Here is a 24,051-nt window from a genome sequence, read left to right as displayed (position 1 = left end):
GATGTAGAGAGACTGGAAATCTCAAACATTACTAGTGGGAATGTGAAATGATACATTTTGGAAAACCAAAGGTAGTTTCTTAAAATAGCAAACATAAATTTGTATATAACACAGCAATTCCACTCCTAGGAACCTACCCAAGAAAAATGAAAGTATATGTCAACACAAAGACTTATACGAAAATCTTCAAAGCAGCACTATTTATAATAGCCAAAAAGTGAAAACATCCTAAATACCCATCAATGGAGAAAAAAATGTAGTATATTCACACAACGGAATGTTATTTAGCAATAAAAAGGAACAAAAATACCGCCACATGCCGCAACAGAGATAAATCTCAAAATCATTAAGCTTAGTACAAGAAGCAAGATGCAAAATACTTCAGTGTCGTATGATTATATTTATATGCAATTTACATAACAGTAAATCTATAGAGACAGAAAGTATATTAGTGTTTGCCTAAAGCTGAGCATAGGAATAAAGGTTGCTGTAAAATGGATGTAAGGGAACTTCTGGGAATAACAGAATGCCCTAAAACTAGATTGTAGTGATTGCACAACTCTGTACACTGACCCAAATTCCTGGAATTACACATTTAAAAACATGTGAATTTTATGATATGAAAATTATAGCTTAATCAGCTGTTTAAAAAATGGTGACTTCTATTCAACATAATACTGAAAATCCTAGCCAGAGTAATCAGACAAGAAAAAGAAATTAAAGCCCTCCAAATCAGAAATGAATCTGTCTCTATTTTCAGATGACATGATCTTACATATAGAAAACCTGAAATACTCCATGAAGAAACTATTAGAATAATAGTCAAATTCAATAATGTCACAGGATACAAAATCAAGACACAGAAATCAATTGTATCTCTATACACTAACAACAAATTTCCTGAAGAAGAAATTAAGAAAACAATTCCATTTACAATAGCGTCAAAAAGAACAAAATAGTTAGGAATAAATTTAACCAAGCAAATGAAGGACCTGTACACTGAAAACTATGAGACGTTGTTGAAAAAATGGAGAAGACATAAATATGTGGAAAAATATCCTATGTTCTTGAATTGGAAAATTTAATATTGTAAAAATGCCCATACTAATCAAAGCAATGTACAGATTCAATGCAATCCCTATCAAAATTCCAATGACAATTCTCATAGAAATAGAAAAAGCAATTCTAAAGTTTACAGGAATCACAAAAGACCCCTAATAGCCAAAATAATATTGAAAGAGAACAGGCATCACACTATATGATTTCAAACTATATTGCAAAGCTATAGCAATAAAAAGAGTATGGTACTGGCATAAAAACAGATGCATAGACCAATGGAATAGAATAGAGAGCCCAGAAAGAGACTCACACATATGTAGTCAATTAAAATGCTCAACATTACTAATCATCAGAGAAATGCAAATCAAAACCACAATGAGATATCACCTGACATTTGTTAGAATAGCTTTTTTTTTTTGTATATTTATCATCTATATAGCCATCGTTCTTTTTTCTTCTTTTTTTTTAAATTTTATTGTTTGAATTTACATCAAAATTAGTTAGCATATAGTGCAACAATAATTTCAGGAGTAGATTCCTTAATGCTCCTTACCCATGTAGCCCATCTCCCCTCCCACACTCCCTCCAGTAACCCTCTGTTTGCTCTCCATATTTAGGTCTCTTATGTTTTGTCCCCCTCCCTGTATTTATATTATTTTTGCTTCCCTTCCCTTATATTCATCTTTTCTGTGTCTTAAAGTCCTCATATGAGTGAAGTCATAAGATACTTGTCCTTCTCTAACTAATTTCACTTAGCATAATACCCTCTAGTTCCATCCACATAGGTGCAAATGGCAAGATTTCATTCTTTTTGATTCCTGAGTAATACTCCATTGTGTATGTGTGTGTGTGTGTGTATATATATATATATATATATATATATATATATATATATATATACCACCTCTTCTTTATCCATTCATCCGTCGATGGACATTTGGGCTCTTTCCATACTTTGGCTATTGTTGATAGTGCAGCTATAAGCATTGGGTTGCATGTGCCCCTTCGAAACAGCATACCTGTATCCCTTGGATAAATACCTAGTAGTGCAATTGCTGGGTCATAGGGTAGTTCTATTTTTAATTTTTTGAGGATCCTCCATACTGTTTTCCAGAGTGGCTACACCAGTTTGCATTCCCACCAGCACTGCAAAAGAGGTCCTCTTTCTCCACATCCTTGCCAACATCTGTTGTTGCCTAAATTGTTAATGTTAGCCATTCTGACAGGTGTGAGGTCATATCTCATTGTAATTTTGATTTGTATTTCTCTGCTGATGAGTGACATTGAGCATTTTTTCACGTGTCAGTTGGCCATCTGGATGTCTTCTCTGGAGAAGTGTATATTCATGTCTTTTACCCATTTGTTCACTGGGTTATTTTTTGGTTTTGGGGTAATGAGTTTGATGAGTTACTTACAGATTTTGGATACTAACCCTTTATCGGATACCTCGTTTGCAAATATCTTCTCCCATTTCATCAGTTGCCTTTTAATTTTCCTGATTGCTTTCTTTGCTGTGCAGAAGCTTCTTATTTTGATAAGGTCCCAATAGTTCATTTTTGCTTTTGTTTCCCTTGCCTCCAGAGACGTGTTGAATAAGAAGTTGCTGCAGCCAAGGTCAAAGAGGTTTTTGCTTACTTTCTCCTCGAGGATTTTGATGACTTCCTGTCTTACATTTAGCTCTTTCATCCATTTTGAGTTTATTTTTGTGTATGGTGTAAGAAAGTGGTCCAGGTTCATTCTTCTGCATGTCGCTGTCCAGTTTTCCCAGCACCACTTGCTGAAGAGACCATCTTTATTCCATTGGACATTCTTTCCTGCTTTGTCAAAGATTAGCTGGCCATACATTTGTGGGTCTGTTTCTGGGCTCTCTTTCTGTTCCATTGATCTGAGTGTCTGTTTTTGTGCCATAGGATGGCTTTTATGAAAAAGACAAGAGATGACAAGTATTGGTGAAGAGAAGGAACCTTGTATACTGTTGTTAGGAATGTAAATGATATAGCCATTTTGGAAAACAATATGGAGGTTATGCAAACATGTAAGAATAGAACTACCATATGATCTAGTAATCCCAACTCTGGGTATGTATATGCAAAAGAAATGGAATCAGTATTTTGAAGAATTATCTGCACTCCTAAATTCATTGCAGCATTACTCAAAATAGCTGAGACATGGAAACAACCTTCACTTGTTTCACCAAACAAATGAATGGATAAAGATGTGGTATTTGTGTGTACACACCCACACACCCACACACACACACACACACACACACACACACACACACACACATATATACATATACATATATATACATATACATATACACACACACACACACACACACACACATATATATATATCCACATATAATGGAATATCATTCAGCATGAGAAAGAAGAAAATTTTGCTATTTGCAACAACATGGATTAGACATTATCCTAAGTAAACAATCCAGACATAGAAAGACAAATATGTATGATCTCACTTATATGTGGAATCTAAAAAGTTGAATTCAGAACTCAAGAGTAGAATAGTGGTTACCAGGGAATGGAGTGTAGATGTTGGTCAAGGGTATAAATTTCCAGTTATAAAATGAATAAATTCTGGGGATCTAATGAAAAGTATAGTGACTATAGTTAATAACACTGCATTAAATATGTGAAATTTGCTAAGAGAATAGATCTTAGGTATTCTGACTCTTTCTCCAAAAAGAAGGTAACAATGTGAGGTGATGGATATATGAATTAACTTGATTATGGTAATCATTTCACAATATATATGTTTATCAAACTATCATAGATAGTACATTTATACAATTTTATGTCAATTGTACTTCAAAAAAGCTGAAGAAAACAAAAACCATTGGCAATTAACAAAAAAGTCTACTTAAGATTCTTCATCTACAAGCAGTATTCTCCCTTTAATAATGTTTATTTGCTTTAATTTTGACTCCTTCAAACAAACCTGCAAATAAAATCTGTCAAATGGACAACAAATATGATCTTTTTCCCCAAGAATGAAAGACAACACAGAGTTAATTCTAATTTCTTTAGAAAATTTTATTGACTCTATCTGCCTTAAGTGTTTAAGCAGCCGCATTGATTATACAATTGCTGGAAGATTTAGGAGGAATTGACTAGCTGGAAAAAAACACATACACATAGATTTGTAGATAGGCAGTTAACTCATGGCTCAGAAGTTGTAACTGAGTGTTAATAATGTCCTCTCCTTCTTACAATTGCTTCTTACTTTTTATCTCTTTGTGCTTCCAATGTAGGGCAGAAGAAGCCTTACACAGAAACTGACACAGTTTAAGTAAACTTTTTTATCAGTACAACTGATCATTAACAAAAGTGATGATAGCAGTCTTTTAATTCTGATTTATGGGATAAGAAGATGTAACACTTAGCCTGTAGCTGATGAATACAGTTCACCTAAAAAAGACAAGGCAAACCACAAGCAGAGGAGACATGCACTAAAAGAACATGGGAATGAGGCAGAAATGTGTCTTTGTATTAAATCATATCCACTGAATCCCAGAACCTGGTTTTAATTTAATGGCCCTCTTGTCTTCAATTTGCAAGGCTCAATACTCCTGGGTCTTTCCTTCAAATTATCGCTTTTGGGTCAACTTCATACTGCATGTCTTCAGCTGGTGACCCAATATTCATTCCTACCTACACAGTGAGGTGCAAGCTGATGCCAGACCAAATAAGTGACCTCTACTCACTCCCCAGGAAAACAGTTAAAACACAAGCTCCCCAGAAGCTAAAACAGAGGTCAACAAATTGAATGGGAAGCCAAAATAGTGACCAATATAAAATTCAAGTATTCCAACAGCTGTCAGATCACTATAGTAATTGATTAAATGTGCAAAAGAGAAACTAGTATTAAGGAATGAAAAAAAGTATTTAAAACCAAAATTATACTAAATGCTTGCAAACAAATGTTCATAAAGCACTAGTCACAATAGCCAAAAGGTAGAAGCAACCCAAATGTCCATTTACAGATGAATGGATAAACAAATTATGGTATGTATAAGAAGGGGAGTATTATTCAACCATTAAAAAAATAAAGTACTAATACATGCTACAACAAGGATGAATCTCACAAACATTGTACTGAGTGAAACAAACCAGACGCAAAAAGTCATATATTACATGATTTCATTCATATAAAATACCCAGGATACACAAATCCACAGAGACAGAAAGCAGGTGCTGACAGGGGTTGGGAGAAGAGGAAATAGAGAATACTGAATGGGAATGAGGTTTCATGTGGGGTAATGAAAATGTTTTTGAGCTAGACAGAGATGGTAGTTGTACAACATTATGAATGTACTAAGTCCCACTGAATCATACACTTTTAAAGGGATAATTTTATGTTATGTGAATTTCACCTCAATTAAAAAAAAAAAACAACAGAACTATGTTTAGCCATTACTCTTTTTGAAGCCAGTGGGGTCATTCAGAGCGCAAAGCTGAATCTCAGTATTCTTCCCTTCCATCTACAGAGGAATGATGGAGGAAGAAAAGAAAGAAAGACATTTAAATTCTCTGTAAGTTCTTTACTGGGGCCAATGGTTTATTGCAACAAATCACGCTAAAATATAGTCAGATATGGAAGGAGCTGAGTGACAAGTAGTAAATTACCATATGTAACAATCAGAGAAGGATTTGAGGGGAGGAGAGGAGGAAAAGTAGTCCACTAGGAAGAGGCCAGAACCTGCAGACAAAGTTGGTCAATGAGAAAGTCTTGATGTCGGGAGGACCAATAACATTTAAGAGCAGAGATGTCAAATATCCCAGTGCATTGTATATGTACAATGCAGTTTGCAGAAAGGAGAGTTATTGGTTCTCTGCATTGAGCACAGAGTGTAGACATCAGACACTATAAATGACAATCCAACAAGAATAAGAGTTGAAAGCCAGAGTGATTATTAAAACTCATAACTCTCTCAAGAATCCACAGAAATCTAGCTATGGCATTGGATCTTCTCCACATTGTATGACCTTAGAATCAGACTTTTAGATAACTGGATCACAAAATTTTAAGCCACCTTTTTCAAAAAGAATGAAACACATTCAATTATATTTTTATTAATAATACCAGTATTTTAAGTAAAAGCAAAAGTTTTTTAAATTTTAAAATATTATTTATTTCATTTTATTTGTGCTTTAAATTTCCATTTTTAGGGACTTTTATAATATACATTAACACTAAAATTTTTAAATAAAAGCAATACAATTTGGAGAAGTGTGTTTTAAAATGTTTTATTAATAAGGAGTAAAATTTGGAAAATGTGGAAACGATTGCTTTAGATGATAAAATTTTAGCTGGCATAAGATATTTTCTTGTTAAATTCAAATTGGTGGAGGGGTGCCTGGGTGGCTCAGTCAGTTAACTGTTTAACTCTTGATTTTGGCTCAGGCCATGATCTCATGGTTTGTGAGACTGAGCCCCACGAAATCAAGATCTTCACAGACCACACAGAGACTGCTTAGGATTCTTTCTCTTCTCTCTCTGCTCCTCTGTCCTCCCCCCAAATAAATAAATAAAACTTTAAAAATAAAAACTGAATAAAATTTGTGGAGAAAGCAAAAGTTGCCTTTTCCAAGCCATTCAATATAAAAGCATCTTATTTACATTTAAATGATATGGCGAAGTTTATGCTGGTTAAACTTCATCAGGATTCTTTTAACATGTGTAATATCCCATGTTTTCAGTTTGGGTTTCCCACACCAGCCTCTGGTATCTCCATGGCTGGGGAACCTGGTCCCACAAAACATTGACTTGCCTACTTCTGTTCTGTAGAGATAACAGTTTATCGCTGCTGTGATAATCATATCTGTGTGAAATTCCTTTTCAAATCTATGGCTTCCAACAGTTTCAGGGAAGAAAAAAATCTATAAGCTGTCCAAAAACCTTTTGATTTAGATCAAAGTCTCAAGAAGTGTTGAGTCCAATTTAGGTTTTTTGTAGCAACATATTTTCAGGCGTCTACTACACCCTTTGCTAAAAATGTTTCACTTTGCTTCTCCCTAAACGCCAATGTACATTTATAGTTATCTCCTTTTCAAATCCTAAACTTTATCTCACTTATTGGCTTTTTTTCCCCCTAGAGCTATGCAGCACTCAGGAATAGTCTCCCTACCGATGTGTCTATCCGTAAGATTTTAATCAGAAAAATAGGTGGGAACAGGCTTTACTTACATGGGAAAAAATCACATAGGGCACAATGGCCTACTTATTCCTTTTCATTGGTGCTAGTGGGGTAGATTATAGACTGCCTGTCGTTCTGCAGGCATGAGCCTCAGGTCTTTTATAGCACCTCGAGAAGGAGATGATAGATAAACACAGGTTTGGGATTCACAAAATGGGCATTTGTGGGTTCACATTCTGCTGTTGTCACACTTAGCTATAACTTTCTTCTCTTGTTCTTCATATATAAAGGAGTATTTATGTTTCTTTTTGTTTTTTTCCATGTTTATTTATTTGTGAGAGAGTGAGCGTGAGCAAGGCAGGGACAGAGAGAGAGGGAGAGACAATCTCAAGCAGGCTCCATGATGTTGGCACAGAGCCCAATGCAGGGCTAGAATTCACAAACCATAAGATCATGAACTGAGCCAAAGTTGGAAGCTCAACCAACTGAGCCACCCAGGCACTCCTATGTTTACAAGATCTAACTTATAAGGTTAATGAAAAGCACTATGTGAAATAAACTGTAAGTGTGTTGTTCATTGAAGGAGTCAGCAGGACACTTATACCTCACTTAATTACCCTATTCTTTGCACCATCCTCCAGCATCCCTTGCAGGCAATTATTTTTCCAATAAATGCTAATTCATCCCTATAGCTTCATCTAGTTCCAACACCCTTGGAAATATTATTAAAAATCTCAACACTCTGATCTGTTTCCTTCATTTGGGGTTGGTTTGTTTTACAAATTGGGGACAATAATTTTGGAAATATCAAACCATTATATGGTTATGATCCCATAAATCATGTCCTCCTACACTGTTCAACCATTAGGTATTAGTTTGAGATTTACTGCATAAGGAAGCAGAGGATGGGTTCAAAGAAGGTAAAAGTATTTGTTGTAGGGAAACTCCCATTCAAAAGAAGAAAGAAGAAGATTGTGAGAGATAAGCCAAAAGGGATAGCAAGTACCAAGAGTAGAGCAAAAAGGTAGAACGCGAAGCTCCTTATTATTCCCTCAGTTTATTAGCAAGAGTCAGTGACATAAAGCACACTTACCACTAGAGACTCTAGAGGAAAATCATCTACCACATATAGAACAGCTGCAGCAAATTAGAAATTGTGTGAAGAACATTTGGACAAAAGATGGTAGGAGGAAACAACCCTCTCCAGAGACTCCTTTGGTCTGTGGGTTATGAAAAATATCCAAGTAATCATAGTCTGAAGCAAGTGAGTCTGACATAGGGCCATTGAGGTGAGGAATGAGGTGATGCAAGGTCTTGTTTGGGGCTTGAGGGATGATACGGCTGAGTCTCAGAGAACCTTCCGGAATATCAGATTCCAAGATGGTGCCTGGTCAGCAGATGGAGGCAGACATTCCCCTATTCATTGGCACTGCAGAGAGACCAGAAGATGAGTCTCACCAACTCAAAACACAGCAGCATGTATGGCAAATGTACACTGACCAGGCAAGAAAACAGGGAACTTAGATAACATTAGGGGACCCTCATTTAGACAAATCATCCCTCTTCTCAGCAAGGTCAAGCAAACCTCCTCCTACCTATGGAACACATGTCAGAATATAGAAGAGGGAAAATAGTAACAGATTTATTAGGGATTAGAACTTTGAATGGAATAACTATTACCAGTTTCAGAGTTACTATTTATCTGTTTTAAATCTGAAGAGAGTAATCAATCTTTGACTGGCAAGTTTGTTTCCTTGCCATTCCCTAAGGCTTAAAATCAAAATGTTTTTAAAAACTTAAAATTCTTTTTTTCACAGATGAGCATCTAAATGTTTAGGTGTATGAGCCAACAGAAAGGATCGATTGTCAGATGGATTAGACTCCTACAAATCAGAGATCTTAATTACGACCAAATTTTACTAGTAATTTCAAGGACACACAAAATTAAGAAGCACAAAGTAGGGAGATATCTCAGACATCTCACATGGTTCCCCAAGTTCTTTTTTATGCCTTATCTGTATGTTGTCTGGCTGAAAATAATAGATGAGGCCTCTAAGGAAGAATTGCTGATCTCTTCACACAGTGAGGATTGTTTAAGCTATGAAACATTTTGTATGAAATCTTTACAGGGCCTGTGTGTCAAAACATTTCCAAGAATCCATAGCTTATGAAATAAAACACAGAAATGAGGGGGGATAAAAGATGACTAGTAAGAAGATATGTAGATAAATATGAATCTGGGTAAACACAAATCAAAAGAAAGCGTAGAGTCTATATTAATATTTGACAAAATTAATTTCAAAACAAAATATATTATATATTTACCAAGGATAAGTAAGTTTATTTCATAATGATAAAGTAGTTAATTCACCAAAAGAACATAACAATTCTAACAGCTATGTATCTAATAATAGAGCTTGAAGATACATAAAGCAAATCTGATAGAACTGAAGGAAATATAAAGATAGACAAATACATAGTTAGAGTTGGATATTTTAATACCTGTCTCAGTAATATATAGGAAAGTGGACCAAAAGTCAGTAATGATATTGTGAAGGGTTAAATTGTCCCCCCCCCTCAAAATTCACATGTTGAAGTCTTGATCCTCAAGATCTCAGAATGTGACCTTATTTTGAAATGGCACATTGCAGACGTAGTTAGTTAAATTAAAGATGAGGTCATACCAGTGTATGATAGGTCCCTGATCCAATATGATTGGATTGAGTTATTAAAAAAAAAATCAGGGAAATTTGGACACAGAGACAAGCACATGGGGATAACGCTATGTGAATTTTGGAGTTATGCCGCCACAAGCCAAGGAACTACCAGAAGCTAGAAGAGAGGTTTGGAATAAATCTTTATCCTAGTGCCTTCAGGAGAAGGATGGCTCTGCCAATACCTTGATCTGAGACCTTTGGATATTCAGTTTGTGGTATTTTGTTACAGAAGCCCTAGCAAGCTAATACAGGTATAGAAAACTTGAACAACAGTAGCAACCAACCAATGTCTAATTGACATTGATAAAACACTCTACCTAACAACAGTAGCATATACACTCTTTTTAAGGGCACAGAGAACATTTTCTAAGATAGACTATATTCTGGGCCATAAAACCAAGAGCACAGGTTATAAAAGTATGTTCTCTGACCGCAATAAAATTAAACTAGAAATCAATAATAAAAAAGTCTTATTTTTTTCTTTTTCTTTTTTGACATATACATTGATTATGATTCACTACTTACATACATTATGGAATGTGATGTTCAGATGATCATCTTGCGGATTTAAAATTATAGATTTAAAATGAAGAATTGGGGGGGTGCGTTGCCTGGGTGGCTCAGTCAGTTAAGTGTCTGGCCCTTGGTTTCAGCTCAGGTCATGATCTCACAATTCGCGGGTTTGAGACCCGCATCAGGCTCTGAGCTGGGAGTGCTGAGCCTGCTTGTGATTCTCACTTTCTCTCTCTCTCTCTCTCTCTCTCTCTCTCTGTCCCTCCTCCCTCTTTCCCTTTCTCTCAAAATAAATAAATAAACTTTTAAAAAAATGAAGAATTGGGGAAAGGCTAACGAAAGGGTCTTCCATTTGAACACAGCTAGGATCTTGGCAAAATCTCTTATAAATTGCATGCCATGTCAACCAGAAAACTCAGGATTAAATTATACAAATATGTGAAAGCATATGCACTCAAATATGCATCACTGCCTTGTTTATAACCACAAAAAATAGAAACAATTTATATATATATTAACATTAATTATACTAGTAACAAAAAAATGAAGATGAAAAATAAAATACAGTCCGAATAAGTTTTAGGATTTTGGTTAGCTACCAGTACTGTAGTTTAACTCCATGAATGGCTTACTTCATACTCCAGGAAATTCTTCATTAACTAAAAAATAATTTTAAAAAGTGAATGCTACAATTCAAAACCCTTAACTTTGGAGACAGTATAAAGTTGATAAACATTTGGTAATGCTTTTAAGCCATAGAATAGTAACAAAACCATTATCATTTTACATTTACATAGGAATTCCAACTTACAAAGTAATTTTTCATAAATTACCTAATGAAGGTTTCAATGTGCCCATTAAATAAACAGGATAAGGATTACTCTGTGTTTTCAGAAGAAAAAAATCAAGGCACAGAGATTAAGAAAATGTAAAAGTTGGAGCTAGGAATCAGTTCTTCCAATGCCTAAAACATTCAGTCACTCAAGTATGTATAATTGACAATGAACATCTTCTTTGATCTAAGAAAGGAAGTTTTATATATGAAAGTAGATTAATTTAACAACACGTTTTTATCCCATAACCAAAAATGTGACAAAAGAAAAGAAAATGCTCCAACTTACCTTGGGAAAATTGAGTGCTATCAATGGTGCTTATCACAGTCCCAAAATGAATGATTTATAAAACTCAAAACAAAAATCACAATGTTTTGTCCAAATGCAGGACAAATAGCCCACTAATTTTCTCTCACATGTACCAATCCATTTTTCTCTTCCATTGTTAGGGTCCCTGAATCCGATTGCAGTGTAATCAATGTAATGAATGCAGAAATAAATAAATAAAATGAAACAGGCTTTGCCTCCCAGCAGATATTTGCATTACATCCCTGAGAATTTGCTGTTATTTTTAAATTAGCTGCAGGAGAGCCTTTTTATAGTCTCTTAAATGCAAGAGAAATAGTCAAACCAAATAAAATTCCATTTTTAATAACCAAATAATACACCAAAAAAGATCACGCATATCCATTTCTACTATTAAATGCATGCAGATTTTGACACAGGACAAAATTTAATTTTCAATTAAAAATAAAAACAATGTTTGCCCTACATTTTGACTATTCAGATCTCCCACAAATACAGAAAATATTAAAACTGCATTATACTTAAATTCACATAATAAACAAAATTCTGATAAATTTATTGCCTACATTAATACCCCATTAACCAAAACACCAGCCAAGAGCCAAAAAGTAAGCCATGTGTTATAGTGGGGGAAAAAAAAAAAATTGAGCTCTGGAGTCAGATGAAACTCATTTTGAATCTCAGCATAATCACTCGCTAGCAAGGTGATTCTGAACAAGCTGCTTTGCCTATAACAGAGATAATGATATCTATTTCTTATGGTTGTGTGGCTTAAACAAGAAGTGAATAAAGCATGTGGGATGGCTTCTGCACATAATAAGTACTTAGTTGTTATTATTGTTATTAAACTGCTACTTCATAAAACTAAAATTTTACTCATAGGAGAACCATGGAGATAATAACCAAGGACCTATTTGCTCTTGTACACACAGCTCTAAAACTTGTACTTTTCCTAACTCTCAGTACTAATATCTCTTTCACTCATCCAGCAACTATTTATTAAATTCCAAATGTGTCAGGCATTGGTCTAAGCACTCAGGATACAATACAATAGTATTTGTTTACAACAGTAAACAAAACAAATGCCTTTACTCTCATGTGCAATGTAAAAAGTACATAACTAAAATGTACAGTTTGTTAACTAGTGATGATGGCCCAGAAGAAAGGAGAACAGAAACTGTTGTGTCTGGGTGTGAATGTCCAATGTGACCTAGCCTGAGAAAGTGACGTTTAAATAAAGACATTCAGGAAGTGAAGGAAGAAACTATGTAAGGTGGTCAGAGCATAGTCATATTGTGAAGGTACAGATAGTAAGATTTCTTGACAGAATGGTTGTGGGTTATAAAAGAAGAAGAAAAATCAAAGATGATTCCAATATTTTTTTATCTCAGCAATTAGAAGAATACAATTGCAGTTTATTAAGGGAAAGACTAGTAGAACGGTAGGTTTGGGGGGAAAAAAAACAACACGAGAAGTTCAGTTTGGAACACACCGAGTTTGAGACAGCCATCACATATGTAAGTAGAGATTTCAATCAGTCAACTAAATACGTAAATCTGGAGTTCAAGTTCAGAGAAAACACCATCCCAAACAAATTTGGTAGCCATCAGATTATTATTAACATACAATGCATGAGACTGGTTAAGATTTTTGAAGACTCAAGCACTAAACACAAAATTAAAAGGGGACTAAGGACTAGGACCTGGGCCCTCTATCATTTTGAAATCAGAGAAATGAGAAAGGAAAAAAAAAAACAGCAAAGAAGACTAATAAGAAAAGGTCAGTGGGATAGAAGAAAAGTCAGGAGCAATAGTTGTCCAGGAAGCCAAGCAAGAAAAAGTGCATCAAAGCAAAGGAAGAGATCAGTGGCACGAAATGTTTTAGATGGGTCACGTAATGTGAGGACTGAGAAGTTTACATTGGATTTCAGAATTTGGAAATCATTAGTGACTTTGATAAGAGATGTTGAAGCAAAATATTAGAACTAATTTCAAAAAAGAAATTGAAGCAGGGGCACCTTGGTGACTCAGTCAGTTGGGCATCTGACTTCAGCTCATGTCATGATCTCACGGTTTGTGGGTTCAGAGGAAAGAAAAATACTAGGAAGGGTTTTGTTGTTTTAAGATGGAAGAAGTTCTAACATATTGTATACTGATGGAAAAGGTCAAATCCATGAGGAAATCTGATGATGTAGGCAAAAGAGAGGACAACTGTCATAGCAATGACCTTGAGTAATGATAAAAAGCAATGTAAGCTGGTGCAAAATAGATGATCATGAGAGGGGGAAAGACAGTGTATATTGGTGCAAAGTTTCATTGGTAGATATGGCAATGGGATCTTACAGACATTCTCTCTTGATTGCTTCTAATTTCTCAGTAATATAGAAAGCAAGATCAATAGCTAAGAGTAAAGTCTTGTGGGTTTGAGAAACTAGAATAAGGTATGAAATAACAGTCTAAGAGAGAGAGTATAATAAACGTGTGAACAGAGTAAAAACAATCTAGCATCATGGAGGCTTACAGGAAATAAGTGATCATAAATTTAAAATAAAATCTTGAATAGATAAACAAAATATGGTATATACATACAGCCTTAAAAAAAGAATGAAATTCTAGGGACACCTAGGTGGCTTATTCCGTTGAGCATCCAACTTTAATTTCAGCTCAGGTCATGATCTCAGGGTTCACGGGTTCAGGCCCTACATCAAGCTCTCTGTCATCAGTGAAGAGCCTGCTTCAGTTCCTCTTCCCCCCCTTTTCTCTACCCTTCACCCATGTGTGCTTACAATCTCTCTCTCTCTCTCCCCCTCTCAAAAATAAATAAACATTAAAAAGAAAAGAATAAACTCTTGACGTATGCAACAGCATGGGCAAATCTTGAAGACTTTATACTAAGCAAAATAAGCCAGTCACAAAAGGAAAAATATTGTATGATTCCACTTACCTGAGGTGCCAGGAGTAGTCAGATTCATAGAGACAGAAAGTAGACTGGTGGTTGCCAGGGGATTGGAGAGTGAGGAGTGAAGATTTATCCTAGATAAAGAGTCCTAGTTCGGGAAGATGAAGAAGCTCTGGAGATGGATGGTGATGATGGCTCTACAACAATGCAAATGCACTTCATGCCAATGAATTGTATACTTCAAAACGGTTAGAATGGTAAATTTTATGTTATGTATGTTGTGTCACAATAAAAAACACAATTTGTCAAGCAAAAATTATAAAATGAAATGAAATCAGACAGCATGATTTTGTGTTCTTCTCCAGTCAGGTTCAGTCATGCAGACATAGAGGAGGGGCAGAGTTGGATTAAACAACATTCTTTTGCTTTTCCTGATCACATAAGAAGTTATTATAATAATAAAGGACAAGACCTAAGGCAAAAAATGAGGAAAGTGAAATCACAAAGGTGGTTACAGGCACTTAAATGCTGGTAGAATTACACCCAGTAGGATTGAAAAATTATGGGAGTTGGACAGTCAAGAGCATAAGAAAAAAGAAGATGGTATTCAGGGAGCAGAGGGTTGAAATTGAGATTATGGAGGAATTAAGTTATGTGTACTAACAGCATCTAAAACACGTCAGTGGGAGTGAATCATTTAGGGATGGCTGAAGACAAAAGTCATAAAAGAAGAATAAGTCAAGGAACTGAGGAACCAGGGTATTGGAAGTATCATCTATACAGATGTTAACATTACCAGGAATTGTAACAACTGTATTGTTGTAGAGTGTCAATAAGACAAGAGCTAAAATTTCAGGGAATAAGTAGGGGTGAGGGAGATGATGGCAATACAACAAGGTGAGTAGGGGGCAGTAATATAATCTGGTGAAATAAGATTTAAAACTTGAGTGTTTTTTTTAATGTTTATTTATTTTTGAGATAGAGGGAGGTAGAGCAAGAGCAGGGTAGGGGCAGAGAGAGAGGGAGACACAGAATTGGAAGCAGGCCCCGATCCTCAGCATCCTATCTGAGCTGTCAGGATAGAGCCCAATGCGGGGCTCGAACTCCCAAGCCAGGAGATCATGACCTGAGCCAAAGTTGGACACTTAACTGACTGAGCCACCCAGGCACCCCTAAAACTGAGTGTTTGAAAGGAGAAGAAGGATGACCTGAAATCAGCCAAGAGGACATATAGTCACCTGCAGGCCCAGTGTTATAAGACACATGAGGAAAATATAGCTCTTACTTTGAGGAGGGCTGCAGGGGAAGAAGGGCCCAGATCCAGTTAGAACATGATATTAATGTTATGTTCAGAAAAGAGATTAGTGATAAAGGGGATGTTCCAGTAACCGGTGTTACACTCTACTCAGCCAAAGACCATGAGGGACAAACCTGTAGTCTGATAAAATAAAATTTACTGACTTCACATGAAGAAAGGTACTCCAGAGAAATCATGGAATTCAGTTTTCAACAAGAGGGAAGGGGAAAGCATGCTTTATATGGGTTGGATTCCTGTTGAAGGATTCTGAGGAGCATCTAAGGGAAGCAAGGATCAGTTCTGGATTGGTTGCTATTTCTGAGGTAAAATTGGGAAAAGACTGAACTAGGGATTAAATGCTGTCATGAAGGAGGGTGGTTTAGCAAATTGTTGTCTCCAATAACAGTATAGCAAAGTGGGTCTAGAACGTAATAATCACTCAAAGAGGGGACATTTGACAGTTGGTGCATGAACTCTGCAGAAATGCTGCATCCTATTAACTTTGTAGCTGCCTTTATCCCTGTCTGACCTTCCAGCCTGATGACTGGTAGGGATGCTTTTCAGTCTGAGCTGATACTCACTCTTTCAGTCCCAGATAGGCTTTGCCTTTTCACTGAGCATGACTTCCAGAAGACACACTAGAGGAGATTCAGAAGTGAGAAATGGGACCAAAAAGTACATATCCTGGACAAAAAGGATTAAAGTGTAGGAAATGAGTGATAACCTGAAAACCCTTGGCTTCTAGTCCTGATTATTAATCCTGACTATCCTGAGGCACACTCTGGGGAAAAGTTTTTGAGTATCTTATGGGGTTCGGGGAAGTTTGAGGACTCTCTGCAGCTCTGAGTCCAGGAATGCCCACTGGGCTTCTTCTGAGAGAGGCCTATAGAGAGATGGCCTTATTTGGAATACATTGGCTCTCTCTTGACTTTTTCTTTTTTAAGTTTTATTTATTTACTTATTTATTTGTTTGTTTTCTATTTTGAGACAGAGAGAGAGAGCGAGTGGGAGAGGGACAGAGAGATTGGGAGAGAGAATCCCAAGCAGGCTCTGCACAAATAGTGCACTATTTGTGCAGAGCTTGATGCGGGGCTTGAACCCAAGAACCCAAGAGATCATGACCTGAGTCAAAGTGGATGCTTAACCAACTGAGCCACCCAGGCACCCTGGCTCTCTCTTGACTGCTAAGAGAAATCAGCAAATAAGCAAAACAAAACAAAACAAAACAAAACAAAACAAAAAACAGGGCTATATAAGTATTACTCCATACTGAAGGGAAGAGACAGCAGAGGAGGAAATAAAAATTATAAAACAATCAAATCTCAAAATATGCAATTTGGAGTTATGTGATATAAAGGCAAATAACCCAATATGCAGCATATTCCCTGAAGTCATTATAGTGTTATAGCATAATATAACTAATATTCATAGTGATGCCCCCAAATTACTAATAAAATGGAAAATTATGGGGATTAAGCTCTTTATAAGGCAATAAGGTAGAACCAGAATATATTTTATGTTTTCTTCTGTTCACAATAAATAATCCACCTATCCTTCTTCATTAGTTCCTTCACTATTAAATATATTTTTAAACGATTTCCATCAAGAATATTTTTAAAGTACTAAGACAAAAGATGAAACCCTCAATTACATACAAGACTGGGTTTTACAGACAATTACTCCTAACATTGTCTAGTGAATGGACCGGAACATGATATGTCCCCATGTTCACATTCTACCTCTCAACAGGTGGTAAGAGAACACTCTTTTCTACCAACACCAGCCTTAAAAGAAAAATACTGGAGAGTTCAAGATAAAACATTCCCTGCCTACTGGCACTCCCAGTGTAGCACAGATTTACAACACTAAACTCACTTTTGCATAGTGTGTGGCAATTTATTTACTGCTTTCATATGCATTCTACCACTTCTCACAAACATCCTGTGAACACATGGAATCTCATTTAGCAAAGGCAGAAACTGTGCTTCAGGGAGTTTAAGAAACTTGTATAATATCACATTTCTAACGAATAGAGGCTGAACTTCCATTCGTGTCTCAATCTATATATCTGAACAATTCCTTGGGCAGGGGAAGAGCAGGGAGAGATTATGTGACTGCTTTAGGAAGGTCAGCCGTAACCCAGCTTCCCTTGTACAATCAGGACAAAAAGGACAGATAAGAGAGAGCAGAAGAATGAGAAGGAGTCTGCATCCCAAACGTAGGTCAAACAAGGAGCAGCCAAAATAGGCCAACACAAGTTTCCATTTTGTTTCGTCTCATGCTGAGCACAACGGATACAGTAAATCCTAGCCCTGCAACTGACCTCACTCAGGCAGTATTCATCTGAGTTTGAACTCAGAAGAGTCGACTTATTGGTCTGATTTGACTTAAATAATGGTCCTAAATTTAAATTCAGTGTTTTTATATTGACCAAATTATAGAAGTTCATTTTATATACAAATTGGATACTGCCCAGTTTGCTTTGTATGGAAATCTTGTCTTTATTTTCACTTCTCTCATATGTTATTATTTTACTCCTCTGGGCAATGTACTGATTGAGTTTAAGAGAAAATAAGAACTCCATTAAAGTAAAATATCCCTAAATATTATAAGCATGTTTTCCTGATTCCTGTAAAGAGTCTCTTCCCAGATCATGTAAGTCAAGTACATTGATCTACATATACAAATACATACTTAAGAACCTAAGAATTCTTCTGAAAATTTGAAAAACAAATAGATGTTTATGAGAACAAGTGGAATTGAGATATAAGCATTACAGTTACTAATATCCCTTAAATATGCTTAGAATACTATGCCATTTGCTGCTTTGCTTAGATATAAGCATTTCCTATAATACCAGAGTCTTCCCTCATGTGGTTTACAGGAAGACACATTCATATGAAGAAATGTGCCATGAAATCTATAGGGTATGGTGGGAACACAAAAAATAAAAAGGTAAATTATACACTAGATTATTGGAAAAGTTTTATCAGCAAAATGCCTTATGATCTGAATGTTGAAAGAGTATTGAGTATCTACTATGGAAAATGGGAGGAATGGAAACTATTGTATGAGTGCATTTGTGATAAAACTGCATATGACAAGAATCTAAAAATATGGAATGGAGCTCACAAAAAGCCAGGTTAGGAAAGAAAAAAGAAAGATCATGAAAAACTTGTGTCATAAAAGTGAGCTTGAACTTTATTCTTTCAACAATATTCTTATCAATCAGGGCAAACTAACTGTTACAATAATTCTCAATTTCAGTATTTTGAAGATATTTTCATAGTAATATTATAACTTATTCAAACGTAATAATATGTGTGTGGGCGGTAGGGTAATGTTTGCAATGGCACGGTAATGAAAACTAATTGTCAGATCTTGCTCATTGCCCTTAATTTTTACTTGATTGATGAGTAACACTTTTTTTCTGTGAGCCAATAATTCAAAATAATTATATGATTCCATTGTTGTTAAGCATTCAAGTTCAACAGGTATGTATGGGAACTTAAAGATTTATTCTACATCTGTTAGTAATACTTTATAATAATTATTTAGTATGCATATCCTCCAGGGTCTAAGCTAAGGGCTTTGTATATATACAATTTCATTTTCAAAATACTTGTATTAGGTAATTCTATTTTTCATATTTCTCAAATGAAGACACTAAGGCTCACAGAGTCCAAACAGTTCATCCAGGGCAACACAACTTATGAATGGCAAATTGGAACTTGAACTCAGGTTTCACAAATAGCAAAGATCATATTCATAAGCATTAAGCTACTACTATGAACACAATTATAAATAATTACAGTTCCTTCTTTCAAGGAGCATATAATTTAGTGGAGGGAATAGTCAACTGCAAAATAAACAGTGGATGCACACTGTAAATGCACATTAGATGAAAACCTGCCATAGGCTTGAGCCACTGGGGAATGTTTTCCATGGGATGGGACCTGAAAAATGAAGGATAAAAAGAGAAGGGTACTTCGGGATAAATGGAGAGAGGAATATGCACATAATGTCTGTGAAAAACCCCAAGTGGTTCCATGGGACTTACAGGGCCTGATGCATGGCATCAGAACCTTGCACTAAGACATATACTGTTCATAGACTGTTGGAGCCTCTTGATTTGGGCCTTTATCCATACTCTATCTGTCATCAGTTTAGTTCAAAAGAATATAAATATAAAGTTACAAGTCAATGACTTGCTAAAATCTCTAAAATATGAACTGCAAGAATAGCCTCTGGTAAAATATGATCAGGAAAGTATATGATTTCTAGGAGCTGCAAACTTCTGCTGGTATGTACAATGAATGTGTTGATCTCTGTCTAGGGCTATAAGTATAATTTGCCCTTTAATACCTCTAGGCTTTCACCATTAGTGGTCAGGCATTTCAAGTTTATGTACGTAAAAGGGTAGCTATGAACAGATTCAGCCTAACTGTATGTCAATAAAGTTTGTAGAATCATCACAAATTATTAGATAGGTTTTCAAAATTATAATTTTCAGGATTGTGGAATACAATTCAATGTTGAAAACGCTATCAAAAGGGATAGAACCAGAAAAATGGGTGTAGCTATTAAGAGACATAAACAGAATTCAACACAATTGTCTGGATTCTGGAGTACTGGGCCAGAACATATGATTCAGCACTAAGTGTAAAAAATTATTAATTTTTAAATTAAAAAAAAAAGAGGTTAGAGTGGAAGAGAGCCAAAGCATAAGAGACTCTTAAAAAATGAGAACAAACTGAGGGTTGATGGGGGGTGGGAGGGAGGGGAGGGTGGGGGGTGGGTATTGAGGAGGGCACATTTTGGGATGAGCACTGGGTGTTGTACGGAAACCAATTTGACAATAAACTTCATATATTGAAAAAAATAAACAAATAAAAATAAAAATAAATTTTAAATTAACCTTCAAGTAACCTTAGATAAACCCTGAAGCCTAGGATGTTTAGCTTTACAAATCTGTGTCACCAAGCGACTCAACTCCCTCCCAAACCTCCACCACCAATAGGAGGAAAATTGTATGATTCTTATATGGAGTTTGCTATTTGGGACATAGGCATTTAAAACCCCTTCCAAGATGTTCCTTTTTAGACAAATGAAACCAAGATTTAGCAAAGAACCATGCCATACAGACTTCAGAGAGGCTACTTAACCTGTCTCTGAATAGGGGCTAATATCTGTAGAGTCTCCAGTTATTTATTTTTATCGCCCACTGAGGCCACATCTATAGTTTTAATGTATCTGAATTTTGTTTTTAAAAAAATTTCTGTTATCAAAATAACGAAGATACAACATTTGGAAAAAACAGTTTGCTCCATTTACAGTTGAATTTAACCTCTCAGATTAAATTTTGGGCGTCATACAAGAACCTTCTTAATTACTAGCAACATTCTACAGCTAAAGTGCCAAACCTTTCACAACTATCCTTTTATCTGTTTAGTTCCATAAATCCCAAGAAATGCACCCTGACTTCAGCTGATCAGTTACAAATCAGGTTATATACAGAGGGGCATAAAATAAGAGTAAAAATGGACCTACTTGATAAATGGAAGAAAATTTCATAAAAGTTGAGGTATAGGAAAATCATAAAGGATAAAGCAGTATTATAGGACTCATTTCTCTGACAATTATTACTTCCCAACTGAAATTTTAACTAAGCTTCAGCAAGTCATTCCTCCATGTATAATCCGGCTGCTTCTATTCAATGGGGCACATGATAAAACAATTAATTCCACAAAAACTAACCCATTATTACACTTCCTTTCTTGTCAAATGAGTCCTCTGATCAGAGGCAATGTCATGAAGAATGGCTAAGGCAATGGCTAAGCTATCCTATAAATGCACTAATAGTGGTGTTAGCAGAAGTACTTGGGCAAGAAATACAAATCCATACCCAGATCATGAAAGACTAACTTTTGTCCCCTCCATGATGAACATGCAAGGTATCATGCAATCAGACTTCTATCAGGTAACTGGCTTGTACCCTAGAGAATAGTCCAGGATGGGTACTGTACACCAATGGCATTGGTTGGGTCAGCCTTGGTGAGGGGAAGTCCTGTGTTACTGAGCATCTCCTTGGGAGGCAAGAGATATTGAATCAAAAATCTTTTATATGGGGTGAGGCTGGTTCTTACAGATTAAGGAGAGATTCTGCATTTGCCAGCATAAGAGGTTCAGGGTGATTTGGGTCACCCTTGTCTATGTCTGCCCAAATGACTCTTTCCCATATTTCTGTGTCCCCATGCTTCTCCTTTATTGTTATTACCTCAGCTAATAGACTTGGCAATGCTGAACATTTAATTGGGGCTCAATTTCTGTACCTCTTACAGCTAGGTCCATTACTTTGTCAGTTGTATCTGCCCTGCCGCAGTAAGATAGATAGCACTCCTAAATAGCCTTTGGGGCTGTTTGGCTTTTCTATACATATTCTAAGCTTTAAAATTCTTCATTTCTCTGTATGCACTCTCTAGGACCCTAATTTTTATAATCATGATTCCCATGATAGCAGCTAAGTTCACAGTTGATCTTTCAATACCTCGCCCTCTACCTATACCTAATCCCATGCCACTGCTATGAATATTGAGATGGTCATGTTGCTATTGTATGCAAAAAATTACCCATGTCCCATGCCCCGTAGCAAGAAGGTTCTCTTGAACTAAGTAAGCAATTCAGTCCCAGTACCCCTTCCAATCCTTGGTTCCAATTACTGCAGACAGGTCTTGGCCCAAAAATAATAATGTCTCAAATTTGTTATGTGAGGAGAATTTCATAAATGGATCTGTTTACAAAGGTGTGGACAGAATGTAAGGAAACCATAAAAGGTAGTGCAGTATCCTGGGGCCAGTAACAGTAGGACAATGCTAACACCTGCAGGCCTGAAGCAATGAGAGTCATATGGAGTGTCTCCAGAACACACAAGACAGAAATAGAGAAAGACATACAGACAGCGAGAGACAGAGAGAGAGAGAGAGAGAGGGAGAGCACATTGTACAGAGAGAGCTAACTGAAAGTAGCTGTAAATTTTAGACAAAGGATACATTTATTTTGTGGCACAATGCCACAGTGTAGAAACTAGAGGAATAAATTTTTCCTCTCTCCCTGTGACCTATACTGCAAATGCTTCCACTGTCTGAACCCAGACTGAAGCCAGAGGACAAGAAATCCCATCCTAGTGTCTCTGGGCACAATGCATGGCAGAGGATAGATACTGGAACTGAATGGTCAAAAGCAAGAACTTGCATAGTAACCGAAATTCTCCATTCTAAACAAATTCAGTCAGAGGTATAGGCCAAGCGACACATAATTTTTTTCCTAGTCATTTCTCTCCCTGCAATATTTTCAGCTACTTTTTCAGATCCTTAAGAAGTCAAGCTATATACTCAGAATAAAAATTATCAGTGTTGTTATGCTTTATTATTAAATTCTGTGCTCTGAGTAGAAATAAGAACAAAACTCATATCAGTAGACACAAAATCATAGTAAATACTATAATCAAAGTGCTTTCATTCAGAATGATTTTTCATCTTCCAGATAAAGAGATAAGAATAAAAAAGGATATTTATATCTCATACATCTCTATAATCATTTAATATTTTTCTATCTTTATATTTTTCTTCTTTTGAGTAGCTTCATTTGTAGTCTATCTTAAAGATATCTTCCTTCACTATAAATACAATACCTATGTTTACAGTAAAGAAAATGTATTTCAATCTCTGTTCATAACATTTTTAATTTTTTTTAACGTTTATTTATTTTTGGGACAGAGAGAGACAGAGCATGAATGGGGGAGGGGCAGAGAGAGAGGGAGACACAGAATCGGAAGCAGGCTCCAGGCTCTGAGCCGTCAGCCCAGAGCCCGACGCGGGGCTCGAACTCACGGACCACGAGATCGTGACCTGAGCTGAAGTCGGATGCTTAACCGACTGAGCCACCCAGGCGCCCCCATGCAGATCATTTTGACCATAAATCCAGTGTGCATAAGAGAAGAGCAAATAAAAACTATGAAAAGTTATCTGGTTGTTCCGAGTAAATCATTCTAAAATACACCTAAATTCTCTGCTTTTAAAATACATACATACATACATACATACATACATACATACATATATACATAACACATTGATTAGAGTATTAGTTCAAGAGATCTCTTTTAAAACTGATGCATCCTTTGCACTTTTGGTGGGAAGGCGAACTGGTGCAGCCACTCAGAAAACAGTCTGGAGGGTTCTCAAAAAGTTAAAAATAGAACTACCC

The sequence above is a fragment of the Acinonyx jubatus genome, chromosome A1 (assembly GCF_027475565.1).
Source record: "Acinonyx jubatus isolate Ajub_Pintada_27869175 chromosome A1, VMU_Ajub_asm_v1.0, whole genome shotgun sequence".
Classification (NCBI taxonomy): Eukaryota; Metazoa; Chordata; class Mammalia; order Carnivora; family Felidae; genus Acinonyx; species Acinonyx jubatus.
This window is presented reverse-complemented; position numbering follows the sequence as displayed.